An 11,857-nucleotide genomic window follows, 5' to 3' on the forward strand; every position below is an offset into this window, starting at 1 on the left:
AATTAGTAACCCAATGCATCTCTGAAGGGTGAAGGATTCCATCTGCTCGGATATCATTTTTATAATTCAGCTTGGCTACCAAACATGCTGAGGTGACTTTGTGACCAAATCTTGGATGTTCTGTTTTTGGATACCTTGTCCATTCACCATTATGGGTATCATTTTTCAGGATTTCAAACCAGAATTTGTGAAAATATTTATTTCCATGGGGAAAAATGTATCTGTAGAATTTTGGTTCAAAATGAAGACATAGGTAATACTCATTGAGTAAGTACCACATGTAAAGGTAATGTGCAACATTCCAATTGGTTACCCAAAAGGCAAAAGGGGTTTTCCATGGTTGGTCTACGTTAGGAAAAACAACTAGAAAGTGACACTGGTGTTTTTTAATGTATTCATGAAGGGTTCTAATGATTCTTTTAGATCTGGCTTGAAGGGTCAAAGTTTTTATCTGGTCTTTTATTTCTAGAGGGAGGGTGTCTATCATGGTAAGGATATCATTAGGTTCTGCAATGGGAGGGTTTGAGGATGAGGATGGATCAGTAATAGGATATACACACAAGGGTGGAGGAATAATGGTGGTGTTAAGGGCAGGAGGCTTTCTAGAAAGATAATCAGTGATGAGATTATCTTTGCCTTTGATGTGTTTTACTTGAAAAGACCATTGTGAAAACCAATTTGACCATCTGAGTAATTGAGGGTGTGGAAGCATTTTCCTTTTGAATTGGAGCATTTTGGGGAAAGAGGACATGTCCATTTCTACTAGAAAATTATGCCCAATAAGATGGAACTGGAATTTTTCAATCCCATGTTTGACTGCTAGAATCTCTTTGAAAGTGGAGTGGTAATGAAGTTCTGAAGGCTTAAATGCACCACTTTTATATCCACAAATGTTTCTTTTGCCATTAAGTTCCTCAAAAAGGGCTGCTGCCCAATATTCATCACTAGCATCTGTCTGCAATATCCATTTACCTGGGCCTGGGATCTGCAAAGGGGGAAGCCTTTCTGCTAATTTCTTCAGCTGTTGGACTGCTTCTGTATGAACAGAATTCCATTCTGGAGATGATTTCTTCAATAACTGAGCCAAACAATTCCTGTACTTGGAAATCTTTGGGATGAAATCTGACATATAATTTACAATGCTGAGGAACTGTTGTATTTGCTTAGCACTTGTGAGCTTGTCTGGAAATTCACTAAGAGAGACAGCTATATGAGGCTGTAAAGTATACTTCCCTTCTGAAATATTTACTCCCAAAAAGTCTATGGAAGACTGTCCTATGACCATTTTCTTTTCTGAAAGCATTACCCCTTGTGATCTTACCAAATTGTAGAATTCAGTGAGCAACTTTTCATGAGACTCTTCGTTCTTTGAGAACAAAAGGATATCATTTACATAAATTAATGCATTTGTCAAGAGGGGCTGGAACAGAGTTACCATTGCTTTTTGAAATTGGGATGGAGCATTTTTTAGGCCAAAAGGCATGACTGTCCATTGATAATGATGGTCTGGAATGCAGAATGCTGTCTTGTATCTTTCTTCTGGATGGATTCCTAGTTGCCAAAATCCTGCTTTAAGATCAAACTTTGAGAATACCCTAGCATTTGAAAGATGCTGGAACAGAGCACTCTTATTTGGCAAGGGAAATTTGTCATCTGCAAGGGAATGGTTGAGATCTTGATAATTGGTCACCAATCTGAGTTTTCCATGCACTTGCTCAACATGTTTGTTAACATAGAAAGCTTCACATGCCCATGGTGAAGTTGTGGGTTCAATAAGTCCTTCAGAAAGGAGGGTAGATAGTTCTTGCTTGGCCAAAGTCAAGTGTTCTGGGTTCATGCCTCTATGACTGGCTTTTGTGGGATTGACACCTTCATTCTTTTTGAAGGGAAGGCTAATGAAGAATTTTGGATTTTTCCACAAAGGGTTTGGATTTTTAAGGAGGAATTCAGAGTGACTGTTTGCACAACAATCATTGATAATCTGGAATCTTATAGGATCAAAAGGATCAACTGTGAATAAATGGGGAACTTGGGTCCAAGTGAGAAGGTGTTGTTTATGCATAAGTCCTTTTGAAGACCATCTGAGGCTAGGTATTTGATGAAGAAGGTCAAATCCTATAAGAAGATCTCTTCCTGTAAGAGGGGAGCCAAGGACTTGGTGTTTGATGGTGAGTGTTGGGAAGATTCTGATGAAGATGGGCTTACTTTTCAGGGTAATAAAAAATGTTTCTCCATTTGCTGCTCTGAACATCTGATGATGAGATAACCAGCATTCTTTAGGTAATATCTTAGGATGGAGAATTGTTGCTGCTGCTCCTGTATCAAATAGTGCTATTACTAGGATGGGTCTGGCATAGGTATCAAGAAGGATGTTTACTTGGGCTATAGGTGTAGGACTGGTTAGGGGAGCTATAATGGGCTGGGATGTAAAGATGGTTTGAATTTCTGGGTCTGAGTCTTCTTTGTTGTCTAGGTCTGATTCTTCCTCAGAAGTAGAATAAGCCATGACTGCTAAAGCTTGAGGGGAGTATTCATCATCCAATGAAAATAGGGACTCTACGTCTGAAAAAGGAGTATCATCTGCATGAATCTGTGCCTGCTCCAAAAGTTTTGCTGATTTCTCCCGTTTTGGACAATTTTTTGCAAAGTGGCCTGGCCTTCTGCATACAAAACAGACCTTTGAGGTTTTTCCTTTGAACTGCTTTCTTCTGAGAAATTTCCATTTTTTCTTGCGAAAAGATTTCTTCTTGTGACTTGTATGATGCCTTTTCTTCCAGGAATACTTTTTGAAATGATCTCCCTTTTTTGTTGGACATGTACAATCCTTGTCATAGCACTTGATCTGCAAATCTTTCTTTTTACAATTATCCTTGAGTTTGCCATGGATCTTGCTGATTTCTGTAAGAAATTTTCTCTGGTTGCAGAGTTTCTCTAGGGCAATGATTACATGCTGATAAATTTCTCCCAAGGAAGCTTGCTGCAATGTTATTTTTTGGAGATTCATCATGCGAAGAGTTTCATCTCCCAATGGTTGTGGAAGGGAATTGAGGAAAGTGTATTTGGCATTGACATCATCCATGCCATTGAAAGAGTAGTATCTTCTTGACATTCTGTCAAAATGTTTCTCCAAATCTTTTCTTTCAAATGAACAACATTTCATCAATAGGAATTCTTCTCATGCTACATTAGTGTAGTGAGTCACTGATCCAAGAAACCCATTATGGATTATTGTGAAAAAATCCTCTAAGGCATTACATTGAGCAACTTGTCTTTGCCTGTACTCTCCTAGATTAATCCACCATTCTCTTAATCTTCTTGTAATCCTTGCAACAAACTTAACAATAATCTGAGACACAGTGGCATTTGGTGCTTGGAGTTCTGCTATACACCAAGAGTACATGTTGAAAAATTATTCATGCCATTTAGAAGGGGGAATATTATCAAGAGTGAACAGATGTTTGGAGTCAGTGGTTGATGAATAAGTCAATCTGGTTTGGTAATCCGGGATAATAGGTGGTGGGGGGAATATTGGTGGTGGAGGAGGGGGCTGTTTAGGTCGAAGAACATCATCTTCTTCTTCTACTTTCGGTTCTGTATTAGTCATGAACACTTCCTCTAGACCAAGATCTGATAGGTCTAATTTAGAGTCTTCAATTACAGAGAGCAAAAAGGGTTCTCTTGAATCAGCAAGGGTGAGGGTTTTAAGGAATGATGAAATTGGGTTTGGGGGGTCAGGGTCTATTGCTAACATGTTCATATCTGGAGGCTTTGAGGACACACCAACAGTTGGATCAGGAGGTTGGTACAAAGGTTCTTTGTCTTTCCTGGTTGGAAAAGTTACAGTTTGTGGTTTGTTTTGAGGTTCAGGTTGAGGTGGAATATTGTAGGTTATGGTAGGGAAAATTCCGCTTGGCTTGAAAGGATTATGGTCTGGATGTGTTATGGCTAATGGTTGAAGAATTTGATAAGGAGAGATTGGGGAAAAAGGAGAGGTCAATGGTACGGTCAAGTCTTTATACAACGATTGGTGAGGCTGAAGGGGCATATGAACATGTATAGGAGGAGTCTGAGGTGTATCTTTCTGTGATCCATCCCTGGATTGGAGTTGTAGCAACAACTGCCTTCTTTCTTTTTCCTTTTGTCCAATGAGAGGAAAAGAGCCAGATAAATCTCTGACTGTAGCTGTAATGGTTGCCAATTCTTGATCAATTGCTTGGATTTTCTTTTTCAGGTCCTCAATAAGGGAGTTTGAGGAAGAAAAGGTGTGGGTGACAACCTCAGCCATCTTTTGCTGATTATCCAGAATCTTTGAAAGAACTTGGTTTTGGGCCATAGCATTTTCTGCCTGCCAATTTAAAGCAGCTTTTGCTAAGGAAACCTGCTTCTTGGTTCCATCTGGATTAACTCCAACAGGGTTTTTGATTTTCCACACATGTTTGGTATTGGCATGAGGATGATCAAAGCTTTCTAATGGAGGGAAATTATGTGAATAAGACGGTGAAGCCTGATCAAACATGTAACATGGTAAAGATTTTTGTGTATGGTTTTGGGCCATAGAGAGGGGTTGATATTTTGGTATTTGGGGAAGGATCTTTTGATAGTATGGGATTAATGGAGGTTTCTGGTTTTGGTTATGCTCTTCTTTGCATGGGGAAGGAGAAGGAAGAGGTTGTTTCTTTGTTGAATACAGAACATAATAGTCAAATTTTCCAGAGGATTCTCCAAGGAGGTCGACTTCTGGATCTCCTGCTTCATATCTTTCTTTGAGGTTTTGCTGGGAAGCTTTCTTCTTTCTTCTTGAATTATCTTCTTCAAAATCTTCATCTTCTTGGCAGTCAACACAATTACAAACATCCCACCATATATGGCCAGAATGTGATTTTCCTTCATAACAAGGCTTTCCATCCTTGCCAAATGCCTTTATTTTAAGACCATTTTCACCGACATATGAAACTGGCTAGAGCATTGCCATTTGAGTCGGAAAGACCGCTACATCTTTCTTTCCTGGAGGGTCCATTATGAATCTTGTCTCCACTTTACCATTTGCTTTTCTGATAAAGAAAGGCTCATTTGACTGAATTGGCTTAGTTGCTTGATGAAGCATCTCATATCTTGTAATCCATGATTCTGGAAAAATAGAAGTCATTTGTTCCCTGTTTAGTTGTCTAGGAACAAATGTACACATTGGTGTCATCCCTGGATCAACTTGAATTAGTAAGGCATCATTGGACTGGGCTAGATCTGGTACGGCCATATCAAAAGCATGATTCTGGAGTCTATATGCCAGCTGGCAATGAAGTGTGGCTGCAAATGTATCTTGTACCTGAGAAGCACCTGTAATATGAACTTGGACTTTAAGAGCATCACAAAGATGAGGATCTCTGAGAGACATGTTGAAGTTGGGAAAAAGGGTGACAAAAACTGTTCCTGCATTGAGAGTGGTTTGAACAATTCCAATGACTGCATTCTGGTATTCTAGAAATCTGGAGTCAAGAAGTAAAATTCTGGAAGCTATAGGAAGCCCCTTTCTTCCGTGGAAGGTTAATGCTAGCCTTACTGCACCAAAATGAAGATGAGTGTACCCTTGTTTTTGCCATGGAATCACAAACTCTCTAGGAAGGGCAAGAGTGATAAAATTTTCTATTTCACTCGCTGGGATGTTAAACTGGTCAAACTTAGAGGCTTGAACGTATTCTTTTACAGTAGAAGGACGAGAAGGGCCTAACAACTTTTTTATAGATTTTCTAAAAGAGGTTTGAGGTTTATCAAATACAGTATAAGGATTTACAATAGGGAAATCAGTAATAGGGATCTTACTATCTTCAGGAACATGAGAAATTTTGTACAGATAGTCTAACCTATTTGCAGTAGATTTGCGAAGGGAAAGATCAAAGACAGAACTAGTTGTATCAGTGATGTTTGAAGATGCCTTTGCCATGAGAGTTTCTTTGAGAAAGAACTATTTTCCAAGGCCTAACAGGACTAGACACTAACTCAGGTTTAAACGTCCTCAAGGTTACTATGGAAAATAAAATTCTTTGAGACTTCTAAGAACAGACCCCTTAGTGTTCTACTTGATTATCAAATCCAGTGTTCTGATGTGAATGATACAGAGGATCCACGTATTGTGGCAACTGTAATTCACAGAGCATACTAATCAGGACAATAATCAAAGTATACTAATCAACCTTTGATTTTTAAAAATTAATTTATCAATTTTAACAAAATGAAAAATGAAAAAAAAAAATTAGAACCCAAAATACACATGAATTCAGATCTAGTTTCATCTTAAACATGAACAAGAAAGAACACAAACCCAGAAAATTCAATCACAATAACACAAACCCAGAAAAAAATAAATTTACCAACAAGAACATGATACTAACATAAACTTTTCTTGCATTTTCTTATACTTAAAGCAAACACAAATTACTAGCAAAAACATCCAACCAAACACCAGCAAAAACATCCTTAATATCTCCACTTAAAAAAGGGGAAAAAAAATTCTCGGTCCTTAAGATTTCCCCTCTCACGTCTCTACCTCTCCATAGAAAAACACTTAAATTTCTAGCCAAAAATACTCACGAAAAATCTATAGAAAAGCCACACAAAAAAAAAAAAAAAAAAAAAAAAAAAAAAAAAAAAAAACCCATTGAAAAAACCAGAAAAAATCCTAGACAAATCTCCAAAAATATCTCTGTAAACTCATCAAATAACACAAAAAATCAAACCCAAAACCTCAACAAAATATTCCCAAAATTTCGCTACAAATCTAGCAACAGCAGAACAGCAAGCACAGCCTAAATGAATGAGGGGTTACTCACCATGGTCGATCTTCTACCACAAAGTCCAATCTGCCATCGCCACCACAAGGTCTGAAGACATTGCTGGGAAGAGCGAAAGGGCTGGGTTCACCATTGATCTACTTCAAATCACTGCCAATCTTAGCCCCTCTCTCTCTTTAAACCCAAATCCAAACCACCACATCCAGCCTCTCTTTCTCTAAACCCAAATCAAAGCCATATCCCAAAAACTATAACCTGAACTTAAAGAGAAAAAGAAATGAGAGAAAGCAAAGAGGGAAAGAGCGAAGTTTGAGTGTTTGACCCTAGAGAGAGAGAAAGGAAAATGAAAATGAGTTTGAGTTTTGTGTTTTGTGTTTATTGATGATATTGTGTTTGGTTGACAAGAAAATTTAAGAAAAATTGAGATAGTTACTTCAAGGTTTTTTTTTCCTTAATCTTTAAAATTGAAAAGAAAAAAAGGTTCTCCATTTTTTTTTAATATAAATTAGAATTGCAAAATTAAAATTTATTTGTTTTTAAAATTTTAAATTAAAATGCTGAAGTGGCATATTTTAAATGCTAAATATTTTTTTAATATTATTTTATTGGCTACGTTAGCATTTAATGTGCAAATAGTAGACTCCGTTTGCCACATCAGCAATTTCTATTAAATGAGTAACGGTAAAGACTAAAATAGAACGCTTTAATTAATTTAAGAACTAAAAGTGGTGAAACGAAAATGTATGGACCAAAATGGAAATGATGCAAATTGTAGGGACTAAAAGTGCATTTATGCATTGTATTTTTCATTGTCAGTTGCATTATGATAAAAAGTACTCTCAACTATGATATTAAGAAAATAGTTGTTTAGGTATAAAATATATAACGCACCTTAACCACTATTCTTAGGATATTCATTAACAAAAACCTTACTTATTGATGAATATGTTTCCATTTTACACATCAATAATCAAACAAGAATAAATAAATAAAAAATATTAAATATTCTTGGAAAAAGCTAATGGATTTTCTAAAGGCATTAGGTTAGGAAATATTTTTAGAAACCTTTTTATGTGAAAGGAAAAAAATAATTACTTTTTTTTTTACAACTTTTGTATGTATCTTACAAAAGTGGTATAAAAAATTTCTTCAAATAGTTTAATAAAAAATGTTTTAAGAGCACCTGCTAATGGTACCTATTTCAGACATTTTCATATCAAGTATGAAATTTAAATCATTGGGTTTTGCCTTCAAAACTCAGTGATCTCAAAGTTGGCCATATTTTCTTATTGTTTGGTAGCCCAAAAAAGTAGAAGAAATTAAAGGGGAAAATCGATTTTAACTTTTTTTTTTTTTTTTTTCCAGTAAACATTTTGGATGATTGAGATGGAATATATATATATATATATATTTTTTGTGATGCTAGAATGTACGAGAAATCACAATTTGGCCATGCCACGACATTGAAAGCGCGCGAATTCAAGAAAATTAAACGGATTATATAAGTGTGATTTACCACAAATACCCTCACCGAACTACAAAATAACAAAATACCCAATTACTATATAAACCCGAACCCTCCCTCATTGTTTGCTCTCTGAATTATTTGTTTCCTCCATGCGCTCAGTGAGTAGCACAGTACGCAGTCTCACCGTTTAGCTTTTTGCCTCCCTCTCTCTCCAAATCTTTTGTAAGTATGTATCTCACTTTGAAGATCCTCATCAACTTCTTATAAAGAATTGATCAATTAATCCATGACTTTTCGTTAATGAGCTAATGCGCTGTGGCTTTCATGTGTTCTTTGTGTCCATTATTTCTTAGTTTTTTGTATTTATATCATATGATTTGTTTGTTTCTTTGTTTAAAAATTTATAGTTTAGGGTTTTTTTTATTCTTCAATTGATTTGGGGATTTTTACATGTTTCAATCGAATTTGAGGTTGTAACCGAAGTATTTGATTAAAAGATTCTTCTCGTCATTAATGTCATGATGCGTAGACACTTTATTTAGGGCGCCATACCCATGTCGAAATGGTGTTATAGTTTTTCAAAAATTGCTTGTGGCCGTTGTACTGTACCCGTGTCGAAATGGTGCTATAACTTTTCAAAAAATTGCTCGTGCGGATTGTACCGTACACGTGTCTTTGCATAAGTAACAACATTATATTTGGAAAGTATCAAAACCAATTCTGAATTTTTTGTTTTTTTGTTTTCTCTGTGTTGGTTAAAGTTGGACCAGTTACATTTCCTTGTTATGTGGAGTAATGGGAAAATAATTTTTAACCATAGGGCATATGCACTTGAGCAGTAGAATGTCACTTGCTAGTATATAGTGTTGCATGTATTTTTATTTTTTTATTTTTTATTTTTTACATCGAACACCGATTCTTGAATGGAGAAGTTGAATAAAACTACTCATTCCTGCTGAGGACCTTAAAGAATTTTGAATAATGAAAAATATTTCATTTGGATTGTAGGATGTGGGTGATGCTTAGATTTATAGCTATTCCAAATGAGTGATATATTTCAGTATAATGATTGCTGTCACACCGTGTGAGAATATTTGAATCACACTATCCCATTAGGCCATTACTAAGACTTTAATAACAGATATTGTCTAGGTGCATTTTGATCTTGTCAACATATAGAGCTAAAAGGATAAACAGAACCTTGATATATCATACTACAAGTTTATTATTTATCAGATTACAAGTTTTTTTACTACCAGCATCATGCTACAACATTAACAGATGGGTAAGAAAAAAGGGACTTTGAATCCCATCCTAAAATAACTCAAACGTTGAGCTCAATGGACACCACAATAGACTACAATCTTTTGTGAAGCCTGTGTGGATGAGCTTTTTAAGGGTAATCAATGTACACTTCCACTTTAATAAAGTGTGTTGGAGAAATATAGAAGCAGCTTTCAAAAAGATTACTGGTGAGGAATATCCTAGGATGAAGTATAAGCATGAGTGGGATACATTGAAGAAAAAACTTATTTGGTTGATGTTGGATACCCCATAATGAATTGATATTTGACACCTTATGAGGGGAAGATATACCATATTTAAGATTTCCAGTGAGGTGGTTGAGGAAATGCGATAGAAAGAGAGGTTTAATTATTTCCACTTACTACCTAGAAGTGTGATTGAGTGAACTTTTAGAGTGTGGAAGAATAGAAGTATTGAATTTAATGCCATTATATGACATTAAGGACCAAAGAAATATTGTAGTTGCTAGCTGTGTCTTATATAATTTTATTAGAATACACGACAGGGAGGATGTGGGATTTGGGTGTGATGAGTGTAACTTAGGTAAATCGGGAAGCAATGCTGTAGCAATAGCAGACAAGAAAACATAGAGAATGTACATGATGAGAAAATGAAAGTTATTTGTGACATAGCTTGGTCGATTTGTGGATTGAAAACAATATTTTTATTATTTCTGTTTTAAAGTTAGTATGGATATTGTGGTTTTGAACATTATAGTATATAGTTTCTATCCTGTTCATATTAATGTAGTTCTCTCTGTGAATCTATGATTATTATTATTATTGATCGCATTAAAAAAGACAAGATAACCTTGACAGCATGGTTAAGTCCATTTTAGTATTTTGTAACCAAAACTGCAATTTTACACCAATGTTGTCCAAACACTCAATTGACAGAAACCACACTATTTTTCAAGGTTTTACCAAATATTGTTTGAGAGAAAAGAGGATATTGAGAGACAAAAGAAAAGAACAGTGAGAAAAGGATATAAAAATATCTGAGTGAGTAGCTCAATTTTCTAACTGAGGCATAACCAGCCTATTTTTATACACTAACAGCTAGACTAAGAACCACTTCACATCTCTCTAACTAAATCTGTTATCTTAACTAATAACCACATGTCATAATTAATTTAGTTACTTGTTTGTTTCTATCATTATTTTGCTTCCTAGTTTAATTAGACATCAATGTGAGTTGCTATTATAAAAAGATGCAGGGGCCTAAGGATAAAAAACTCATTGATTGTTATTCTGTGCCATCTTATAAAAAAAAAACCTTTTTGTTTTTCAGAGTTGCTGAGGTTTTTTCTACATCAATCATGGCCGTAACCAATATGAGATTGAAACTTCTGATAGACACAGAAAACCTCAAAGTGCTTTTTGCTGAAGCTGACAAGGACTTCATCGACTTCCTCTTTCACATTCTCCGCCTGCCGCTCAGAACTATCATTCCTCTTCTGAAAAAGCAGGGAATAGTGGGCAATTTTGGAAACATTTATGATAGCATTGAAAATTTAAGTACTACTTACCTTCAACCAAACGTGAACAAAGAGACTCTCTTGAAGCACAAAGTTCACATCTCTGGTGGTACTGGTGAGGTCCCTCTCCTATTGCCCGACATTGAATCATCATCAACATCCAGGAAATTCTATAGGTGTTCTAGACTCCAAAACAACAACTGTTACAGATATGTGGCTGATGACGGTAGTGCATTATGTCCTTCGTGCCAGGGTTCTATGACCCGCGATGTAAGTTTTGTTGACACCAACGGCTGATAATACGGTCTCTAGTGGGGGAGGGTACGTGAAAGGGGTGGTTACATACATGATAATGGATGATATGGAGGTGAAACCCATGTCCACCATTTGTAGTATCACATTGCTTAACAAGTTTAATGTCAAGCAATTAGTGGATCTTGAGGAGAAGGTAGTCGAACTGGGCATGGAAGAGGTATGTTGGTCATTATTTGCTATCTTTTTTCCTTTCTTTCTGTGCATTTTCTATCTTGTTTTATGGAAAACAACTATTTTGCCCATGTTTTTTTTTTTTTTTTTTGGTTAGGGTGTGAAATTGCTCAAGGCTTCTCTGCAGTCGAAGAGTGTCTTGACTGATGTCTTCCTCTGGAAGATGGAACGAGAAGTCAACGTAGAGAGTTAATTTCAAGGTGCAAGAGTTGTGTAGGATTGCCATAACGTTGTCATTTTAAATGTCAGTTAAATCTGGTGTTGCTTTCTTGACCCTCTGGGTCTTTCTTTTCTTGGAAAAATATTAGCTGGTCTTGAATCTGTTTTAGTTCTTAA

The 11,857-nt window shown here is 36.0% G+C and overlaps 1 long non-coding RNA gene across 1 annotated transcript; it reads left to right on the plus strand.

The window, feature by feature from the left end:
• Positions 1 to 8,386: 8,386 nt before the first annotated feature.
• Positions 8,387 to 11,857, plus strand: LOC112000065 (uncharacterized). Its single transcript, XR_002881678.2, has 3 exons — positions 8,387 to 8,479; positions 10,849 to 11,507; positions 11,619 to 11,857. It is a non-coding gene; the product is annotated as an uncharacterized LOC112000065 (long non-coding RNA).

Source organism: Quercus suber, unplaced genomic scaffold (assembly GCF_002906115.3).
Source record: "Quercus suber isolate HL8 unplaced genomic scaffold, Cork oak 2.0 scaffold_738, whole genome shotgun sequence".
NCBI lineage: Eukaryota > Viridiplantae > Streptophyta > Magnoliopsida > Fagales > Fagaceae > Quercus > Quercus suber.